The sequence below is a fragment of the Brassica napus genome, chromosome C4, assembly GCF_020379485.1.
Source record: "Brassica napus cultivar Da-Ae chromosome C4, Da-Ae, whole genome shotgun sequence".
NCBI classification, from domain to species: Eukaryota; Viridiplantae; Streptophyta; class Magnoliopsida; order Brassicales; family Brassicaceae; genus Brassica; species Brassica napus.
In genome coordinates, this window is record NC_063447.1 from 12517094 (window position 1) to 12540533 (window position 23440).

The window sequence follows — 23440 nt, forward strand, 5'->3', positions numbered from 1 at the left end:
GTCACAACTTTGATTTATGTATAATTTTTTTTTGAAAATGGACCTAATAAACCTATTTCTAAAAGTCATGTTACATTTAAAATCTAATCTTATCTTTTAAATTTTGGACCTACCAAAATTTTTTATTGGGCTATCAATAATTAAATTTAAAGAATAGATGATCTATTGGATTTATAGATAGTATAAATTAAATAGATATAATTTAATGTTGTAATACTTTACCCCTATATGTTAAATATTTAAATATTTGTCGATGTTAACTTTTAAAATTATAAAGATTTTTTTTAAAATAACAAAAATCATATTATCTAACAATGATTAATCTTTACTACTTTAAACCTATGAAAACAAATTTTAAACAATATAATTTATTTTAAAAATCAAACAAAAACTAAATGTTTAATTATTTACTCGATAATATAAATCTATGAAGAGAAAAAGTTAATTTTTTAAAAACTTTCTAAATTTGTGAAATGTTACAATATCTTTGAATATGACAATAAAACAATATTTTACTAGTCTTTATATATGTAGTTACGATTTTAATAATGAAACAATAATCCGAAAATATATATATGAAGAAGATACAACAATCTATTCAATGAAAAAAATATACCGTAAATTTATTATGTTTTAAAAATTGTTAGATACATATATTATAATATATACCAATTTAGAATTAAAAACAAAATATTTATATAAAAATAAACAAAAATCCGCGAAGTTGCGCGGATCGAGATCTAGTTCAGTAATTAAATTCCCTGTAAAAGACTCATAATTGCTAATACCGTTCAAATTATATTTATACTTAGTACACAAAAAGGTTCAATTTATATTGTTGCATTACCATTTTTTTTTTGTGTGCACATATTGTTGCATTACCATTAAGTCATAAATGTGTTTCAAACATACGAAAGAGTTAAGTTCAAAAAAAAAACATACGAAAGAGTTTGAGCAAGAAACGTGTCTCCCAAAAACTGAGAAGGCGACAAGTCATATGCAGTGGTGGACGTAGGTGAAGACATACAGTGGCACGTGCCCAGTCTCTTTTTGTATTTTCCATCAATAATCAATTACTAAATATAGACAAAAAATCCACTTAGTAGGAAACTAAAGAGACAAAATATTATTTACAAGTAATTTCTTTATATGTGTTATCACGTATTCATTCTCATAAAAAATGACTGTGTTTTCATAAGATATAATGGTGACATGTAAAATTCTCTTATAAAAATTATATTTCTGACAAAACTTTTTAAATATAATAATTATTAATAAATATCATAACATCATTAAAAATAAATTTTATAAATAAATATATATTTTGGCAAAACATTTTAAATATATTAATAGCTAATAACTTATATATTACCATAAAAAGAAAATATGATATATATATATATATATATAAATTAAAAATTTAAACAAAACAATTACATCTAAATTTTTACATTAACTTATATATCATATTTTGTATAAATATTATATATTTTAAAAAAAAAATTAATTGTATTTATATATTAAAGTAATGACTAGTGATTAATATATCACCATGAAAATAAATTATCTATGTAACATTTACTTTTGAAATATTAAATAAATTGATAACTCATATCTCATCAACATAGTAATATATATATATATATACTAGGATCGGCCCGCCATGCGGGCATGACTTTTATTATACTTTTGAATATTTTTTAAAAATTTTAAATGTGTAGTTTAATAATATATATTTATCATTAATATTATTTATGTAGTTTTTGTGTTAATATTCAACTTCCCTTTTTTGTTGACTAATTTTTTTAATAGGTTTATTGAAATTGTATAAATGAAACTATATTTTACTTTTCTTACATCGATGCATATTTCTAATATATTTTAAAAGTATTTACAATTTTAAATATAACTAATAACTTTTCATTATGTTAACAATTTTAAATATAACTAATAATTTATAAATAAAAAATATTTTAATTTCTCTTAAAATAATAATTATGCTATAAAAATATATGTTTATTTATTTTAATATTGTATAAATAATTTCAAAATTTATTTACTATTTAGTTTTGTTATTTTTATTTAAAATATATGTTTATCTAACTAAAAATATTTTTATTATGTTATTATTTTACATTTTTTAATACTGGTATTATTCAGAATTGCGGTTGAAATTTAACATATAAGTTTTTTATGTTTTTTATATTTTTAATATTTATTTTATTTCTTACTCTCTTTGAAATCTATTTTTAATTATGTAAAACAGTACACTTTACCTAGTTAGCATGGATCCAATCGGACTATTTGACTGTTTCATGGTTGAACCAACTATAAACGTTCTAGGATCGATCTGCGGTTCGCACATAATATAACTTACGTGTGATTTGTATGACAATTTTATTGTGTATTTTGATTGCATGTGTTTTGTGTTAGCATTTGCAACAGAAATGTATTAGAATGCTTATAGTTGTTAAGAATCTTTAGGCGTGGAGGGATTATGTAGATTAAATTTATTACATTTTATTTTAATGGTTGTGTTTAGAAGTCGCTGCGTATAATATATTATATATGTTGGAGCTTTACGTGGTTTTTTTAATGAAATTTTTTCTTAAATAGCATTTTTTAGTTTATTTTCACAAAAATAAACTTGAAGTAGGAAAATGACCAAAATAAGTTTTATTAAAGAGTAAATATGTACTTATATCCAAGAATTAACTAATCTAGATTTAGAGTTTAAAGTTATGGGGTGGAGTTTTGGGGATAGAGTTTCAAATTTTTTAAAAAATAGAAAATAAATATTTAAAATTTCAAAATAAAAGTATCTATTTTGGTCATTTTATTTTTTGAATGCTATTTTGTGACAAAAACTTTAAAATAGCTATTTTTGAAGATTTGCCCTAATATGTATGTATTGAATATTTTTAAATCAAACGTTATACATATGTTATCAATATATACAAAATCCATATTTTAATAACCACTGTAGTACACATACTTATTACTTATTGATATTTTATCAAATGAAATTATCGTCAAACTTTTTTTAGATGATAACTAGATTATGATCCGCGGTAAAACGCGAGATTATGTTTTATAAAATAATGTTAGAAGTGTGTACCTTTTTATTAAATTTGTGTCCGATTTAGAATGTGTTGCTTGTAGTTTGGTTACTTATTTGTTTTTTCTTTTTGGTAAATCTTATTTGTTTCTTATATAAATATTAGGATGAATTTGTTTTAGTAAATTTGTGTCAAAATCAAAATTTAAATATTCATACTCTAATTCTTGAATTTGAAATGGTTTCTAGCTTTATATGCTACTGATAGATTGATTTGTTAGGATTTTTATTTGATTAGTTTTATTTTTATTAGTCATTAATAGGGAAAAAACAAAGAGAACAACACAATATAAATATTAACCATATTTTGCTGCGATTATTATTTTTAGTAACAATATATTGATTGTATTGGATTAAAAATAACATATGATTACATACATGATAGACTATAATATTATTCATTACAATATAGAAAACTAGGGCCGGCCCGTCCTACGGGATACAACTCTACCACCCAGTCAATTCCGTTCCACTTAACCCCTATTTTATGGACACATATCTTTCTGGCTAAGTAATGGGAAACTGGGATGATAATTTAAAAATAATATAAATAGTTAGAGTAAATATTTTTTATTTTTGTTTAACATTTGTTTTTATTTTAAAATTTTTTGTTCAATATTAGTATGAATCATTATTTAATTGATTGTTATTCTTTATTCAGTTTTATTGTTATTATAATTAACTAAAATTTTCCTTACGATTAATAAGATTTTTTATTTGAAATTTTGTTTTGTTTTAATTTTGATGGTGTAGTATTGTTGATTTATTTGTTTAATTTGAAGTTATCTAGTTTTATTTATTCAATTACATTATTTTATATCGCGTATCTCTTATTCGACTATAAAACTATATATTTTATTATTACACAGTTGTGGATCTATGTTTATAGTTTTTTTTAGAATCCTTGACATAAATATTTAAAATACATTCTAAATTTATTTAATTAGAATAACTTAACATAACTCTTTTATATAAAAAATATTTATTTTTTTATTTCTGTATTTTATTATATTTTTCCTAACAATTATTTTTGATTTTTTAATCTTTTATGTATTACTATCTCTTAAAATAGTTATTAATTAACACCAAATCTGAAACTAATGTCTTAAAATTAATAGTTGTTTAAATATAATAAGTCAAATGGATAGTTGTTTCCTCAAAAAGATGGAGGAATTAATTGTTTTATAATCTACCAAAATTCAAAATAAAATAATTGTATTATATGGATTTTTAACGTTAAAACCCCTCGACTATGTTTGTTTTGGGTAAAAACCCCTAAACTAAGTATATAATGTAAAAGCCCCCAAACTAGCTTTATTTAATGAAAGTAAACCCTAACAGGTCATAATTACCAATACTACCGGTAAATTTTTAGTTGAGGGGTTTCTACATTAATTAAACATAGTTGAGAGGTTTTACCATTAAAAAAATCAATTTTAAAATATTATCTAAAAATTAGTAACTTAAATTTTCAAAATTAGCATTTTTAATTTTTTTTTGTAAATATATGAGTTTGATGTGTTTTAAAATCAACATTATATATGTATAAATTAAAAATGTAAAAACCGAGAAAATATAACAAAAATTATATAAAGAATTTAGACGCAGTAAGACTTTTTTTCCTAACTTCCAGATCAGACATATTCCAAGAGCACAAAATACTACGGCGGACAAGCTTGCAAGTGGTGCGAGGAGTTCTCCTTCAGCTATATTATATGTCGATTCAATACTTTCGGTTTGGCTTTCTGAATCGCGCGGTCCAGTTACTTAGTTCCCGCTTATGTTGTCAAAAAAAAGTTACTAATTTTTAAATAATATTATAAAATTTTGATTTTTTTTTAAATATATTTAATGGTAAAACCCCTCAACTATGTTTACTTAATGTAGAAACCCCTAAATTAAAAATTTACCGGTAGAAATGGTAATTATGACCTGCTAGAGTTTAATTCTTTAAATAACGTTAGTTTGAGGGTTTTTTCATTAAATACTTAGTTTGAGGGTTTTTACCGAAAACAAACTTAGTTGAGGGGTTTTAACGTTAAAAATCTTATTATTATCATTAAAAACCTAGTAGATAAATTAATTTTTCATCTAAATTGATATGAGAAAGAGAGCATCGTGTGGGGGCTAAATTGACCATTTGCCAAAAGGAGTTGATACAATTTTTAAACTATAATAAAGGATATGGGTCAAAATCTAAGATTGAGAACTAATAAAAGAGTGGATACAATATTTGATCGACATATGGACTTTGTTTCTCATATTTTCTCATTCGGTGCATCCATTCACTTTCTCGCTCTCTATTATGATGTCACATTTGTCCTGGTTAGGTAATCTGCTGAACTCTGCCACTGCCACTGCGACTTCCATTTTTGTTTTGTATTTTTCTTTTTGTTTAGGCTGGTGTAAATGTGTACAACTCTGTTTTTGTGTTGACATTTTCAATGTTGGTTGCGTTAGAAACCTTACCGCTTTTGACTACCAGGCAGGTAGGTAAAGTTAACATTCATCCAATTATTTCCAAACATATATAAATGGGTATATCATCATCATCATCCTTACATATAACACCATTGTGGATTCGCACAGTAAATAAAAAAAGAAGAGCAAGATAAGAGTTTCAAAAACTACAAAGTCGATGACTCAATCTTGTGGTTAATGCTTGTGATTCCAATGGTTTCGTACATGTTCTTCGGATTAGTAGCAAACCGATTCTGCAAGCCTTCACGGTTCACCTCTACTCTCTGTTTGGTGATAAACCGGTACCAGTAGTACTTAGGATTCTCGGTGTGTTGTTCACTGGCATGCCCATGTTTGGTCTTGCCCACTGCAAAGGGTTCACTCCCGTCACTCTTTTCACTGTTTCTTCTGCCATCTTAACATGCACAAAATTGTATCAATGCAATAAAACTTAGTTAAAACATTAACATTAGATAGAGAATCATATTTTTGGGTGTTGTAAAATCTTTGAAAAACTTATGAGTCACAGCAATATGTACTTTTGTTCTCGAGTTTCGATGTCAGCTCTTAGAATTCTGTTGTCGACAGCAGCAGCTGCATCATACTTCTGATTCATGTCACCAAGACGACCAAGTAGAGTAGAATGCTCAGCTCTTAATTGGTTTACCTACCAAACATGAAAACATTTCCTATAAACCAATGGAACGCTTCTGAATAGCAAGAAAGATATCGAGAAATGTTGATGCATATGATTCTGATTCATTCATTTGTTATTGCTTTCTTCTCCTGGAGCGCCTAGCTGATTCTCGGTTTGAGAGCATCCTAGCCAACCAATTTCAAAATATTACAAAGAATTTATAAATTGGACTCGGCTTTAGACTTAACGACCATCTTTCCACTTTCAAAAAGATTTTTCTAAGAGTAACATAAAACTAACTGAAACATTCTTCTTCTAGATTTCAGTTGTTACTTTCTCTTTAAAGAAAGTAGAAACTCCCTGCCACAAACATTTCCCGGTAAGACTTACAAGTTGGATGTATCTCTATATATGGAGTGGTTATCAGAAAAAAAGAAGAAGATCCAAGATACAAAAGTTCTCAAGAATTGTACCTCCTAGCACGCTTAACGTCGGTAGGATCTCCATTATCAGCTGTTTCTGTGTCTCCATCAAGATCGTCGTCATCAGAATCATCTGGTGGTGAAATACTGGTGGTTTGCCTTGCTGGAACAACATCTGGTTTCTTTTTAACGCTTGTTCAGGGAACAGATCTAACAGATGAAACACCGGCTGAGCTTTGTGCCACAACAATAGAGCCTAGAATATTACAAAAAATAACCCCATTATCCACAATCCGAAAAAACATTTCACCCAGCGAGTATATACCATAATCAAAGGAGCTTTCTTTTTCACTACTTGTTAAATAATCTCCTTTAGTACCTCCCAATGTTCAAGAAAACCAAAAATCAAAAAATTAGACTGGGATTTTAAAAGTGTTACCTTTTAGGGATTATGATCTGTCTATCTTGAGCTCTCTTCAGCTGCAAACTGCTTCTCTTCTAAGATCAATCAAAAGTGTTACCGTTTGATTCATCATCTCTTTCACTATCATCGCCCCAAGGGGGTCTTGCACCAGTGGATCTATAGCGTGAAATCAAATGCCTTGAATGAGCTCTTCTCCTCCAGATGTTCGTTGATGCTTCTACTTTATTCGCCATCTCCAAAAAAGCAACAATGTGCATGTTAATCAGTACTCTCACAAACCCTAACTAGGTACGAAAGTTACCATATTGTCCGACAACAACAAAGCCAGCGAAATAATAATTTTTGGTACTCGTAATCCTCTGATAATATAAGAGTAATAACAAACTGTTAATTATAAGAGTAATAACAAACGTTTTAAAAATATAACATTTGATTTCAATCTTAAGACCAAGGAGATGCAAAGAAGGATATACCGGCGGTGATAAAAGAGTTGATCGGAGCCCCTGCCGCAGTGTAAACCGAAGAAAGGTCAACTGACGCGGTATTAATATTTCTCGCGGTCACGACGGTTGTAGTGGCGACTCAAGAGGCAGGGACCAAGAGGTTAAGATGGTGTTGAGAGGATTCTGCGGCTATGGCGACAGGGCTTGAGCTGTAGCGGTAATCATCTGATAGACCTTGGTCGTAGAGAAGAGGAATACTCACGTATATTTATACCCAACACAAACCGACTCTCAGATCTAAACGACGCATTGAAGATGACATCATGGGGATGAGTTTAATGGGATTAAACACGAATTCACAGCTCGCTGTTTCAGATAGCGTGAGGAAGCTCAGACGTCTCGCGTCGCCGCCGCACGAAGAGAGGAGACGATCTTAAATTCTTCGATCGGGCAGAGCTAGGGTTAGAGGGCGAAACATCATGATTCACGTCTTAATGAAACGGTGACACGTGTCACGATGAGAGACATCGACTTATCTAGCTGGCATCCTATGTGGCTTTATGAGAGTGAAGCAAACACTGAAGCAAACACTATTTTATAATAATAGATTCATAATTAACTGATTTGGTTTAGTTGCTCTAATTATTTGACAATTTAGCTTTACTAAAAATATGGAAAATGGATTAGTTAAACCAATTTGTTAGCATCAGTTATTAGTTACATCACCTATATTAAAATTTTGATGGATAAAAAGTCCAAAGTCCAATTAGTCTTACCTAGCAGTATTATACTATATGAGTTTTTTCGATGATGATGCATTGTTCATAACAGCATGTTAGATGATGGGTTCATTGAAAATGTAAAGAGAAGTAACATATGGATAAAATGATTTTAGGTATACTATATGTATTATGTACGTTGAATGTCATTTGGTAAATTTTGTATGTCAAAGTTGAATATCATTTGGTAAATTTTGGTTATGATTAGTGTAACAAAATTTTGAGAATTATATATTTAATATCTAATATATATTTTTTGGTCATAATCTAATATTTAATATATTATTAATGAAAAAGTGTGTGATGAATACAAAACTTAAAAGAAAACTCTTATCAGTAAATAAAAAATATAACTCTAGATATCCTAGTTCTTTGTTATAAACGATCTTAGTGTGACTAAAAGTTAAGTCAAACAAACACTATCAAATGCAACCCACAAGTCTATTCAATGAAATTATGAAATATAAAGATGTTGTACAAAAAATATATATACGCAAAGATAGGATAGATATCAGAGTGCACAGATCATGTGTGATCAATACATATAGCTCAAATCAAATGTGCATAACAATTCATATAGCTCAAATCAAATGTGCATAACCCTAAAACCCTAACTATTACATAATTTGTAGCCTTAGTGCCCCTCCTCATGCGCACTCTCTTTTCATGATTAACTAGGATAAGACCTGCACAAGACGCATGATAAATTTATTTGAAAATTGTTTAAAAAATATCGTATAGAAAAATAAAATTTATATTATTGATCAAATTAATATTTTTGGCAAACAATTTTTTAGATTTTTTTTTGTTAATTACATAATTTGTTTAATAATGAACTGATCCCATTTTTAAAATTATTTTAGGTCAAAAAATTATTTATCGCATAAAAACCTAACGTTTAGGCCGAAGAATCTCATTCCTACAATTTAGTTACAATGAAACTATGTCAGCTCGGTTTTATATCATGATTTAGAAATTTAAAAGTTAATTATGGTTATGAGAAGTTTACGTTCACGTACCAATCCTATCTATCTTCAATATTTTTCTCCTTTTTGTGTCATTTTGGTTATTGCTCTATAAATATTGATGTTTGACTTTATTCTCATTTCTTTCTTTTATTTTGGTCTGGGATTTAGAAAATGTTTAAGATTCAAAATTATTAAAGAGATACATACTTAGGTTAAGATTCACGACTTGTGCAGAATAAATATTTTATATTTATTACTTATTTTATATTTTTCTGCATATTATAAAATAATAAATAATAATTATATATTAAATAACTAAGAAATCAGTTACTATTATGTAATAAATTGGCTTGCACATATAAATCAAATGACCGCTCTTGTTTATTCGCAATCATTTTAGGATAAATAAATCAAAACAATCAATCTTATCTATCGTATATGATATATAATTAAATTTAAACGATATGAAGTATATATATGTATATTAATATAAACACCTATTAAAATAAAACTATTTATTTATATGATTTTTTATCATTGTATCTTATTATAGAAAAACATTGATCACAAAAGTTTATGTGAGACTTTTAACAGTTTTAGTAATTTATACTCATTTTGAAAAATTTAAAATACAATATATACAAAAAAATCTAAAATTTTAATATATGATTAATGTAATTGTGTAATTTATTTTAATAATAAATAATTAAACAAAAGTGATAGAAAGTATACATATTATTAGCAAATCTTCATTATTTAAAATCATTAATTACTATGTATATATCATAATCACATTAGGTAATTTCGTAGGTTTTATTTAAGAAAATAATATATAATAAATTTCAAGTTGATAAATTAATGGTCCATAATGGACATACTATATAATATATAACATTCCCTAGAAATTTAATTTTGGAGTAACAAAATTCTCAATTGATTTTCAAGCCGCCACGTAAACAAATTAACATTCCAATTACGTGACAACTCAGCATGACATTTTTTTTAATTAGTACAAACTACATGTTCTAAAATTTTTAAATGTTTATTTATTAATATATAGGGGATGTTAAATCATTGATTATTAATTTTTAACATAATAATTTTAACAGTTTTAATAATTTTGTCTTTTTTTTTATATTCAAAATATAACATCTACGAAAAATCTATATTTTAATTTTATAACTAATTTGATTTTTTAATTTATTTTAATAATATAAAATTAAACAAAAATGATTGATGAGATATAAATTGTTATCAAATCTTTATTATTAGTCGTGGAAGTGATGGATCATGTTAAAAGAAAAAGTCCTTACGGTATTACTGCTGCATCAGCAATCTCTGGATGAGCAAGCAACAATACTTCAAGCTCTGGAGCAACCTAACAAACATTTTAAACCATTACCAAAACCCACCAACTTTACAAGAGATGATCCACACATTAAGAAAGATTTTTGTTTATTACCTGATAACCATTGCATTTGATAAGCTCCTTTAATCTATCAACAACAAAGACAAAACCTTCACCGTCAATGTAACACAAATCTCCAGTCTTCAACTATCCTTCTGAATCAATAGTAGATGCAGTAGCTTCCTCGTTCTTGAAATAACCTTTTAAAAACAACTCAAAACAGTTTCATACCAAAAACAAAAACAAAAACACCTTTCCGAAAAGAATCAATCACCTTTCATCACGGTAGGACTCCGGAGCCAGAGCTCCCCGGTTCGATGCACCCCGAAGACCCGACCCGTATCCGGATCCACAATCTTATCCTCCACATTTGGAGCAAGCAAACCAGAGGATCTGTACCTCTCAGTCTCCTCTTTAGTAAACATAGAAGCAACTATAGCTTCTGTCTCAGTCAAGCCATAGCCTTGCAGAAATTTAATGTTACTGTGTCTTGATATTACGTATTTACGCACACCAATTAGCCTAATGTGCACACTACCACAATCGAATGGTATGTCGATGTATCACTTTAGGATCGAATCCACAGAGACCAATGATTACACTTTATTTCTATAGGATCAATATCAAGCTAAAACAATATGGGGGGTTTTAAAGTTGATTTCGTAACAAGCAAGTAAGAGATTGATTTAAGGTTTTTCAGATGATTAAGAATGCTAGCCTAGGGTGGTTTGATCGGGTGTTAAACAAGTGTGAGCCAAACAATTATTGATGTTAGGAGTTTTCAAGGCTCCTAAGACAAATGTTGTAGTATAGTGATTGTCGAACCAGTTCTGAGGGATATCAAAGCACTGAGAATGCAAGTACTCACTTAATCTAAGTGCAACCAATGATTTAGATGGGTTTTAAGCTATGACTAAAACTAGAAAGCAATAACAGAATGATACTTTCTTGACTAAGGGAAAAGAGAACTCATGGGCATAGGGATTAGACCTTGGGTGATCAAGTATCGAACTAAGGATGGCAAATGATCAATCAAACTATCAACCTTAAGCCTAGACACAATTCTAAGCAAGCTCTATGTCTAGATGAATACTCATTTGCTAACATATCTCAAACATCAAATGTCTTTGGTTGAATAATATGAAAGCAATCATTACTAACAAGTCTATTAGCTATCTTAGCATCTTTAACAACAAATGTCTTTGGTAAAGTATACTAAAAGCCTAGGAGAGTTGACTCAGGCATTTCATCAAACACCTTTCGGGTGGGAAATGCCTATTGATCAACTTTTGAGTGGCCAACTCAGAAGATGCATTAAGAATACTCTACTAGCAAGGAACAAGAATGATCTACACTAAAACATCCTAGAACTAACCTAATCACCCTTAATCTCCCTAACCCATGAATTCAAAAGGTGATTACTCACTAATCTCCATGATTCCTCTTAAACCCATATTGGATTTCAGATTAATCATTCAGAGAAAATACAGATAATAGAATAGAAATCAACAGTAGAACATGTGATCAATGAATCAAAGAGATCCCCTTTTTCAAGGTTTTTGGTGGTTTTCTTCAGAACAAAGATAGATCTGCCTCCTGGTGGCTTACAGAGTATTAAAACATAGGTTTAGAAAATAAAAACGTGCATCATGAAATGACCAAAAGACCCTTGAGAAATCATAAGTTCGAGCAGAAATAAGACGCGGAGCGACCTCCGCTCGTCGCTCCGAGTAGTCGCTCCACACTTCGGGAGCGACCTCGCTGTGTCGCTGCGAGAGGTCGCTCCACACTTCGGGAGCGACCTCGCTGTGTCGCTGCGAGAGGTCGCTCCGGACTCGTTCTCGCGTTCCCGAGTGATGAAAATGCGAGCGACCTCCGCTCGTCGCTCCGAGTAGTCGCTCCATGCTTCGGGAGCGACCTCGCTGTGTCGCTGCGAGAGGTCGCTCTGGCTCCATTGTGTTGTCGTCATGCGATAGAAATGCGAGCGACCTCGGGGTGTCACTCTGGCCAAGTCGCTCTGGGCTTCGGGAGCGACCTGGAGTGGTCGCTCTGATAGGTCGCTCCGGGTCAGTTTTCGGCTTCCACCGGGATGAAATGGCGAGCGACTTCTCCGCATCGCTCTGGTAAGGTCGCTCTGAAAAGGCAGGTCAGAGCGACTTGCTGGTGTCGCTCCGGGAAGTCGCTCCCAACGCTCTGCTCGTCCAATGATCATCTTTACACCTCTTTCGAGCTCCAAACACACCCAAATGTCTCCGAGAACTCCATGTGGTACTCCAATACCTGATAAAGACTTATGTATGCAAAATGCAACCTAAACATGGCTAAATCCTAGTCTATATGATCAAAATGCACATGGATGAATGGATAAGATAATGGAAATATACAAGATATCAATTATTCAAGTTCAATTAAGAGTAAGTCCAGAACTCGGATCACTCAGGTTGAATCAACCCACTCTCGTGGTATTGATTCTTTTGCAAGTCGGTCTTGATGCCTAAACTCTCGTTTTGATCAAGACGCCCTAGCAAGCTTTAGAGATCAAGTCCGATATGTTCACAATACACCCTAATATCTACTCTCACTGACTAGGGATGCAATGCTCATTCATAACAGATCTAGCAACCTTTTACACGGTTAATGAACAGGTTAAACCTAGGATCTAACATTAAGCGGCCAGTTTAATGCAAGCATTAAGGATAGTTATGAATGAAGACAATCAAGGGATTCACTTATCTATGTTTAACTCACAGATCTAACACCCTAACACCCTAGACTAAGCAAGTGGTTACTCAGCCATGGACAGAGAAATCACAGAGATAACAGGTGAAGAAAACATGTCTGAATTAATAATAAAAAGCAAAGAGGGTTTAGAAATCTTCTCCAAATGATGTAGAGATTCTTCTCCCTTAACAAGAGTACAAGTTTTCTCTCTCCAAAATCTCTCTAAAAAGTAACATAGAATGTCTAGAATAATAAGAAAAAAAAATATTGCAGGTCTCTGGCGGCTGCAGGAGAAAAAGGGGGAAGCCCTAGGTAAAATCCCGAAATATTTGGAAACTTCCTTAAAAATCTCTGTCGCTGGAACAGGCACGCCAGACTGCTCCGCACGACTGCTTTGCGTGAAAAACTCCAAATTGCACTATTTTTCTCTTCTTTTCCTCCAACTAGATCATCTCTCATCCAATGCAACTCCAGACCTGTAATTACTCGAAAAAGACTAGGAAGACTCGATAAAGAGTTGAAAACCAATTAGAAAACATATATACAAGATGCCAAAAACACCATATATCAATTTCTCCAGACTTAGATCCTTGTTTGTCTTCAAACAATGTCAAGTATCAAGAACAGGGAGAAAGGTTTGAAAGTGTGGGAACTCTCCTATTCTCAGCAACCATACTTTAACCACGAATCTCTGAACCATACAAGCAGTAAAACTAGGACAACACACCCTTACCGGAAACCCACTGACTGCTGTTCAAAAATCGGCTCCATACTCTACATCTCGAACCTGAAAAAGCAACACTATCGAGACAAAACTCCCTACACTCATTTAAGAGTAGTGTGAGCTTCTCATCACAGGCACTATTCAGGGTAGACGGGCTAGGCGTTAAACATGCTATTTAATGGTGGTGTTAAAAGTGTTTAGGGGCAACCATTTCATTGTAGAGGATACAGGATATCGCACAAAATGGCAAAAGAGGATAGATCCATTGATGTCCATAACCTCTACTCGTTTTCGCTTCCTCTAGAACGACTGCTCCGTTTTGGATCAGCCATCTGGCTGCTCATATCATCTGACTGCTCTCCAATCTTTCAACTTGGTACCCACTCTTTTGCTTGACCTTCCCAGTGGCTCATGTTTCTTTGATTTCTTCCTCTTCTCCATCACCTCATTTTCATTTTTTTTTCTTTTTTTTTTTGAAGACTGATATGGTGATGTTACGAAGAAGGAGGTAATACATGATGTTTCTGAGTGCCACTGGTGGTTATGATTCTCCACCCCTGCTCTTGCGCAGTTCATTGGTTATGGAGCAGTTGCTCCCTTAGTCTGCTTGTTCTCCTTTCTGACTGAATTTCTGCAGCAGTAACGAGTAAGAGGCTGCGTCGATCCTTTCCTCTCCGAATTTTTGCACATATCTGCACATATGACACTGTAAAACAAATGCATGAAGGTGGAATAAAGGCTAAGGTGTAGGGTGGGAACTAGGTAAAGATGAGCTAGCCACTCAGGATCATCAAGATGGATAAAAAGGATAAGAAGTCATGAGTGTGTTGTCGTTTCCCTGATCTAATGCCCATAACAAGAAGAATTTCAGTCAAGATTAGGTTCAAGTTAGGTGGAGTTAAGTCTACCCAGTGTAACCTGATCGGCTGAGAATTCTGGAGAATCAAGTGAGATATGTCAGGGTATTCCAGGTCCACATGTGTGTCTTTCGCCACCGCTAAGGTCACTGAATAAGATAACTAAAGCATGAGGTGGTTAGTGATCAACAAGGAATAAGGTCCTAATTCCCACAAAGTTTTGACTGACTCGGCCATAAAAACTGACTCAAACTAACTCAAAAGAAAAACAAAAGAAAGAAACGAGTTAGTAAACGACAAAAACCCTCCCCCAGACTTACTTCACAACGTCTGTGGTGTGAAAATAAATCAGAGAGAAGGTGAAAACAAGAATAAATATTTCTTTTTTTTGTGAGATACTTACCTGAGTGGAGCGGTCGCTCCACGAAAATTCTGGGTGTTCCATCACAAGATCTCCGCTTGGAGCAGTTGCTCCTTCAGCAACCCAGAATTTTTAAGTATCTTGATTTTTTTCTGCTTTTTGACCTGAGACTCAATAAACTAAAACGAAAAATAAGCAAACAAAAACAAAACCAGCTTATATTTACACTTACCAGTGGGTTGCCTCCCACCAAGCGCTTGGTTTAAGTCACTAGCTTGATTTGGTGACAGTGATCAGTCGGCTTGATCATGAGGGCTTGTTCCAAAACAAGCTCCACAATCAGACATGTTCAACTTCAAAACTCTGCACAACAACCCCTTCACAACAGCTTCTCCTTTCTCTCTCAGCTCATGTGTGAGAATTACTCGGACTTTAGAGAAAGATTTAGAGGTACCCTTGCACTTTACCTCATACTCAATGGATTTCTCATCACACTTCCGCGGTATCAAAGTCATCATAGGGTCACCCTTGATCCTTTTCTTCTGGACTTTTTCTTTCACCTTTGAATTCCTACTGAGTTTCTTTGTATCAGTGTGAGGATCTCCATCCAAGACTACTTTGATCTCGCTCTTTTTACCAAGTTCCTTCTTAGGAACAATTTCCAGCTGTTCTCCACTAACCACTGAGATGCAAGAGGCGTAGCGGATTTGTGATATGGTTGGGACAACCTTGTAGAAAACCTTCTTGTTGATGTTGGAGAAGGAGACTCTCTTATTAGGCATGTCGACGACTGCTCCTACTGTAGCCATAAATGACCTTCCAAAGATTAACGGCATCTCATGATCCTTGCTCATCTCAATGACCTGAAATTCGGTATGGAGAGTACAGTTCCCAACTTGGACAGGAAGGTTGCGAATTGTGCCATAAGGGACTGTCATGGAAGAGTTTGCAAAAGCCAGAGTCACCTGAGAAGGCTCAATGTCCACAATGTTCAGCTCATCTACAATCGCCCTTGAGACAAGGTTCACACTAGACCCAGAATCACAAAGAGCTTCCTTGAATTCCACTCCAGCAATGGAACAAGGAAAAACAAACTTTCCAGGGTCATCAACCTTAGGCAATACCTTCAGCGATGGTGTCAGTGCTTCAGTAAATAGTGCCTTGATTTCCTCCTGAGATTCTCTGCAATTTTTGAAGAACATGTGCAATGGCCTAATCTCCCAAGCATGTTCAAATGAGATATTTTGAGGAAGCCTTCTTACCATCTTCCTAAACCCAGCCAGCTGCTCTGCACAAATAGGATCCATCAGATGTTTAGGTAGAATTGGATATGGAACCTTAGGAACATAGACTCGCACTGGTGGAATCTCAATAGGTTCGTCGGGAGCAGTCACTTCAGAGCTAGCTGACTGCTCTGTTCTCTCTTTTGTGCCTAGAGCAGTCTCAGCAGATAGTTGCTCTGGTTCTTTTCTCCCAGCTTTCTCACATCTCAGCATTGTTGCATTACAGTGCTCAACCCTAGGATTCATTGCACTCTTTCCAGGAAGCATACCTTGCTGCCTCTTAACACTCTCAGCTGTTTAAGCAAGTTGAACACCAATCCTCTTTATGTGGTTGCTCACAGTATCATACTTTGTATTCAACTCGGTGAACATGTTGTCCATCCTGGTGTTGATGTTTGTAGAAACCTGATTCAATGCCTTGCCCTGAATCTGCATACCCTGCAACAGCTGTTGCATCATCATACCCAGACCCTTCAGCTCATCTGGTTGACTATTCTCGGCAGCTGGAACAGCTTTCCGATTGCTCTGCGGTTGTCGTTGGTTCTGGTTCTGAATCTTCCCGGCCATAGCTTGCTCCATGCTGAAGACGTGCCCTTGGTTATTTTTCAGTAGCTGATCAACCTTTGCAGTCAGCTCATCTATCTTCTGGGTGTCGAAACTGTTCCCTTTCTTGGAGCAATCGCTCTCCTCGTTCTTATTGGCTGAGGTAGCAGCCATGTTCTCAATCAGCTCAAACGCTCCATCAGTGGTCTGAGTCATGAAGTCTCCATTGCTGGTAGAGTTCATAGCACTCTGAAATTCCCAGTCAACTCCATCATAGAAAATTCCCAAGAGGTAATCATCATCAAATCCATGGTGAGGGCATTCTCTGCAGTAGTCATTGAAGCACTCTCATGCGTCGCAGAAAGGCTCATCAGTGAATTGTCTGAAAGAGGTGATCTTGTTCCTCAATGCAGCTGTTCTCACCTTAGAGTAGAAATGGTTGAGAAACGCTAATCGGACCTGTTCCCATGAAGTGAGAGAGCCGGTAGGGAGGGAGTTCAACCACCGTGCAGCTTTTTCATCAAGAGAGAATGGGAATAGCATGCACTTGATGTAATCTGGTGGTACGCCATTCGCGTGAGTGAAACTGCAGACTTTTTCGAAGCTCTCAATATGCTCCATTGGAATTTCTGTAGAGAGACCAGAGAACACCTTTCTCCGTACTAGACCGATCAAAGCAGGCTTGATCTCGAAGTCCTGTCTGAGGCAGAGTGGAGGAACAATGGCAGAGCGTGTAGTAGGGATGTTACGCGGAAGGTTTCTCTTCCCGATCGGAACAGTCTGTGCTTGTTGTTCCTGATGCTGCTGAGCAGCTTGTTCCTGCGCTTGAATGGTCTGCTGCAACTGTTGCATCTGCTGCTGCATGAATGCCATTGCAGCAATAAGATCATCCTGATTGGCTTGATCACCCATAGTGGTGTCGGTTTGCCTTGGCTGTTGACGATTTGTTCTTTCTAACCTTGCTAGCTCCTGGTTGGTAAATGTAACTCTCCTTGTGCGTTTCTCCGAGTATGTCTACTGGTCATGCACCCGAAAAATTAGCTGCAACAAAAAGGATAGAGCAAGTTAGAGGTCTTAGACTAAATAAATAACCGAAAAAAATAAAGGTAAAAATATGATCCCCGGCAACGGCGCCAAATTGATATTACGTGTTTACGCACACCAATTAACCTAATGTGCACACTACCACAATCGAATGGTATGTCGATGTAGCACTTTAGGATCAAATCCACAGAAACCAATGATTACACTTTATTTCTATAGGATCAATATCAAGCTAAAACAATATGGGGTTTTAAAGTTGATTTCGTAACAAGCAAGTAAGAGATTGATTTAAGGTTTTTCAGATGATTAAGAATGCTAGCCTAGGGTGGTTTGATCGGGTGTTAAGCAAGTGTGAGCCAAACAATTATTCAAGTTCAATTAAGAGCAAGTCCACAACTCGGATCACTCAGGTTGAATCAACCCACTCTCGTGGTATTGATTCCTTTGCAAGTCGGTCTTGATGCCTAAACTCTCGTTTGGATCAAGACGCCCTAGCAAGCTTTAGAGATCAAGTCCGATATGTTCACAATAGACCCTAATATCTACTCTCACTGACTAGGGATGCAATGCTCATTCATAACAGATCTAGCAACCTATTATACGATTAATGAACAGGTTAAACCTAGGATCTAACATTAAGCAGCCAGTTTAATGCAATCATTAAGAATAGTTATGAATGAAGACAATCAAGGGATTCATTTATCTATGTTTAACTCACGGATCTAACACCCTAACACCCTAGACTAAGCAAGTGGATTACTCAGCCATGGACAGAGAAATCACAAAGATAACAGATGAAGAAAACATGTCTGAATTAATAATAAAAAGCAAAGAGGATTTAGAAATCTTCTCCAAAGGATGTAGAAATTCTTCTCCCTTAACAAGAGTACAAGTTTTCTCTCTCCAAAATCTCTCTAAAAAGTAACGTAGAATGTCTAGAATAATAAGAAAATATATATTGCAGGTCTCTGGTGGCTGCAGGAGAAAAATGGGGAAGCCTTAGGTAAAATCCCAAAATATTTGGAAACTTCCTTTAAAATCTTTGTCGCTAGAATAGGCACGCTAGACTGCTCCGCACGACTGCTCTGCGTGAAAAACTCCAAATTGCACTATTTTTCTCTTGTTTTCCTCCAACTGGTTTATCTCTCATCCAATGCAACTCCAGACCTGTAATGACTCGAAAAAGACTAGGAAGACTCGATAAAGACTTGAAAACCAATTAGAAAACATATATACAAGATGCCAAAAACACCATATATCATGTCTCTCAACGAACTTCTCCGTCACCTCTTTAATAGTTTACCTATTCTTCAATATCCTTACACGCCAAATGGTTTCTGCATATAAAATCGTTTTATAAAGTCTCCTTCTTTACAATAGCACAACACAATAAACAGAATGAGAGCTTCTTTTTTTTGATGAGCAAAAACATTATATGAATGATGAGATTTGATGTTTTCACCTATCCATCTAAATTAAGAGAGATGAGAAACCGTTTGTAGGATGAAGTGAAGGTAAGCTTGATTGGATCAGGAGGACTGAGAAACCATTTGTAGACGGAAGTGGATAAAAGCTTGATTGGATCAGGAGGACTATCGCTAATCCGTTGCTGCTCGCCCCTAAAAATGCAGAAGACTCGATCCCTCGCAGAAGCATTCCTTTACAGTTTTGGCAACAGAGGTAAGGAGCAGAAGCAAAATTAAGTTGATAGAAATGCAACCCTAAACATCCCGCCATGATTGACCAGAGGTAGTGAAGTGAATATCGAACGTCATGGCAACGACTCCGTCTTCACACAATGATGGCAGGTGAGAGACGGTGGATTGAAGATGCAAACAACGCAGTGAAGAACTCGTACAAAACCATAACGCACTTCGTTTCAGAAACCGTGAAGAAGATCGATCGTCCCGTACCCAAATGTTGAAGAGCTGCGTTTTGGATGTGAGACACGTGTCAGATGCAGGATGCACGAATTGGTGACCTGTCATCCCATGTGGACATCTTAGGAGAGAAGAAAACACTATTTTATATAAATACTAGGGTCGGCCCGCCCTACGGGTGGGATATACTTTACTTGTTATCTATATTATTATTTTTTGTATGATTTTGGAGTTTGTGTGTTTAGGTTTACATTTGCAAGAGATGTGTACGTGATTTTTGTCTTCCAGAAAGTTCTAAGTATAGAGAGATTATAGGTGATAAGATATATTTAAAACTAAATAGTTGTTTCTATATTAAAGAGTTATGGCGTTGATATGATGTGAAGGCTTTGAATGATCTTCATGTTGTTTCCTTTAACAAAAATTTGATCCCATATTCGGGTGGTTTGTAATATTTTGGGTTCAGAAGGATCGGGTTGTGGGTAATTTTTTGTGTATGTTATAAGAGTAATTATTTTTTATGTTGAAATCATTGTCTTTCGACATGTTATTGGAGTGAAAGTGGTGATTATTTGAAGCTGTATTTCTTATTAGAACTAAAATGTTATATTGAATGCGAAAAAGGTAATGCGAAAAAGGTAAAGTGAACCTAATCAAAATAAAAAAACATTGAAACTGGAAAGTATGAAAACTGAATAGCGGTCGATGAGTGTAGGCACTTATTAGTCACCGTAAAACCAACTCCAAAAACTTTTCCATTTGTTTATAGTAATAACAATAAATGCATCGATTTTCCAGATTATTGATGTGGCATTTTCTTGGTGGCATTATAAAGATCATATTAGTTCTATAACACTTCTTTTTCAATATAGAGACGTTACATAAGGAACGTTTAATCTACTCCATCATTTGTGAGCTCCAGACATGTCGGTTTACCATTCATGACAATTCATAAATTTTATGCATTCCTCATGTTCTCCTGTGCATAGCAAAAGTATGACATAAAGATAGTTACCGAGATAGTTACCTTTACCACAGTAGTTGTTTGCCAATATGCAAAGATGTTTTAGCCTTGTTGCGGCTTTGTTTCATTGTAAATCTCTTAGCACAATAGCAAAATATAATGTTAAAATTTAATGGGCTACTTTAATTTTGGCAGTGTGAATATTTTGATATGTTTATTTTATGTAGACCATCTAGGTTGATTTCTACTATTGCTGTCCTTATCGTCGTCAGATTATTTCGTATTATGTTACTCGCTTCACGTAAATGTTTTTAAAATGTTCTATCAATGTGGTTTTTTTATTAATGTGGTTTGCTTAAAATTTTCTATCATCTAAATGTTTTTATATTGTATCATTTTAACTAGTTTAATATATTAGTATTGTGTTTATTTGATTAACAAAATTACAACCTCATCATCTTATTTGATTGACCAATTTCTTCAACATGGAAATTAAAACATGAGTAATGTATATTCTGTTTAAATATTTTCATTTGATTTATCTTGAAGTGTTTTTTTTCTTCATGTGATTTATAATGTGTTTGTTTTTTTAAAATCCAAACACTATATGTGTTTTTGTTTATTACATTGTATGTCTTTATTCTTTGAATACTAAAACTGGATGTATTCTAGATATTTGATTTGGATACAGTAGCTTTGATTTTAAAGTTCGTCGGACTAATGATAGTGGTTGGTCAGCACTTTGCGTCGGATATTGTTTTTATTATATTTAAGTTAAGTTTTTGGTGGGTTTAAAGATTTGATTGAATTGTTTGTATGAAACTATACGTTGAATGATTTTTTTTGTAATACACGTTCATCGTGTTTGGAGTGTTAAAGTTGTCCAATTTGACTAATTTATTACTATCTATTTTTCATCATTTAAATTAGGTCCGGGCGTTCGGGTACCCGTTAGCGTTCAGGTCGGATTTTCCGTATTTCGGTTTTTTTTTATAACACCTCCTAGGTCCCATTCTAATAAATTTGAAAGTACGGGCCGGGTTCAGATATAACACATCGGGTTCGGATCGGTTTTGTATCACATCATAGAACCCATAAAGTAATCATATATCATTCGTATTCGGGTTATTTTAGATCAGTTCGGATATACCCGAAATAAAATCTAAAATTTAAAAGTAAAACATAAGATATATATATATATATACATATATTTATTTATAGATAATTAAGTATTTAAGGTAGTTATTTATATTTTAAATACTTATTGGTAGATAACGTATCAAAATAAATATGAAATTGAATATTTGAAGTATATATTCATGTTTCATATAATTATATTGTATATTATTTTAGACATTCGGATCGTTTTTTTTTTATATCTTTTCGATTTTTCGATTTTTTCGGTTTTTCGGATTATCCGTTCGGGTTCGGTTAATAACACTTCGGGTTCGGATATGTTTTGTACCACCTTACAAGACCCATTCAGATATTTTTTACATTTCAGACCGGAAATGGATCGGATTTTTCGGTTCGGGTTCGGTTCGGATTTCGGGTTACGGATATTATGCCCAAACCTAATTTAAATAGACATATGTTTTGTTTTGTATATATCTTTCGTAGTTGTTTTTGCTTGTTTTTTAGATGTTATATATAATTATGTTTCTATTGAGCTTGTCGTTGTTGTTTTTTTTTTCTAAAGAAAGGTCGTATAAGATATTGTGATTACATTTCGAGAACGTGATTTTGGAGAGTTTGTTGCTAAACTGAATAGATTTTTTATGAAGACATGTAGCTAACTTCCAGTTCATTGACTTCCCACTTCTAGACTGCTAACTGCAATTTCTAAATCTGTTTGTTTTGTTAGAAGTCACTCAAGTCATGAGAGCTATGTGCTGGTATGTGTAATTGTCTTCTTTTTTTGTGTGCACACATATGTGTAATTGTCTATCTTTAGATTGTGTGTGTTTTTTTTTTTTGAAACTGAAAAGGGTTAAACCCGGATCTATTAAAGACACAGATCTAATCCCCGAATGGAGGTACAGTCCACAGATAGACTTTTTCCTTGGTATTCAAATAAGCCAAAAGCAATAGCTATTGGTTATATTTCCTCAAGCGCCACTGGACTACCGCCACTGGTTTAGATTGTGTGTGTTTCACAATGCTTATCCCCTATATATTAATTGAGAAGCATTTGAAAAATTAGAACCTTAATTTTGTATTAATTAAAAAAAACCCCAAATCCTAGGTGGCACTCTAAGTGCCTTCTAAATTTCATTTCAAAGAATTCTAGAGCATCTAATGTAAAGTATAGTTTAATCTAATGGTGTCACATTATTCCATAATTATATAACACTAAAGAACATTATATTAACCTAAAATATATGAAGTGTGTATTCTTTCCTTA

The 23440-nt window shown here is 33.5% G+C and overlaps 1 non-coding gene across 1 annotated transcript; it reads left to right on the forward strand.

The window, feature by feature from the left end:
• The first annotated feature begins 17452 nt into the window (after positions 1-17452).
• Positions 17453-17559, forward strand: LOC125586710. Its single transcript, XR_007323246.1, has one exon. It is a non-coding gene; the product is annotated as a small nucleolar RNA R71 (small nucleolar RNA).
• The last annotated feature ends 5881 nt before the right edge of the window (positions 17560-23440 follow it).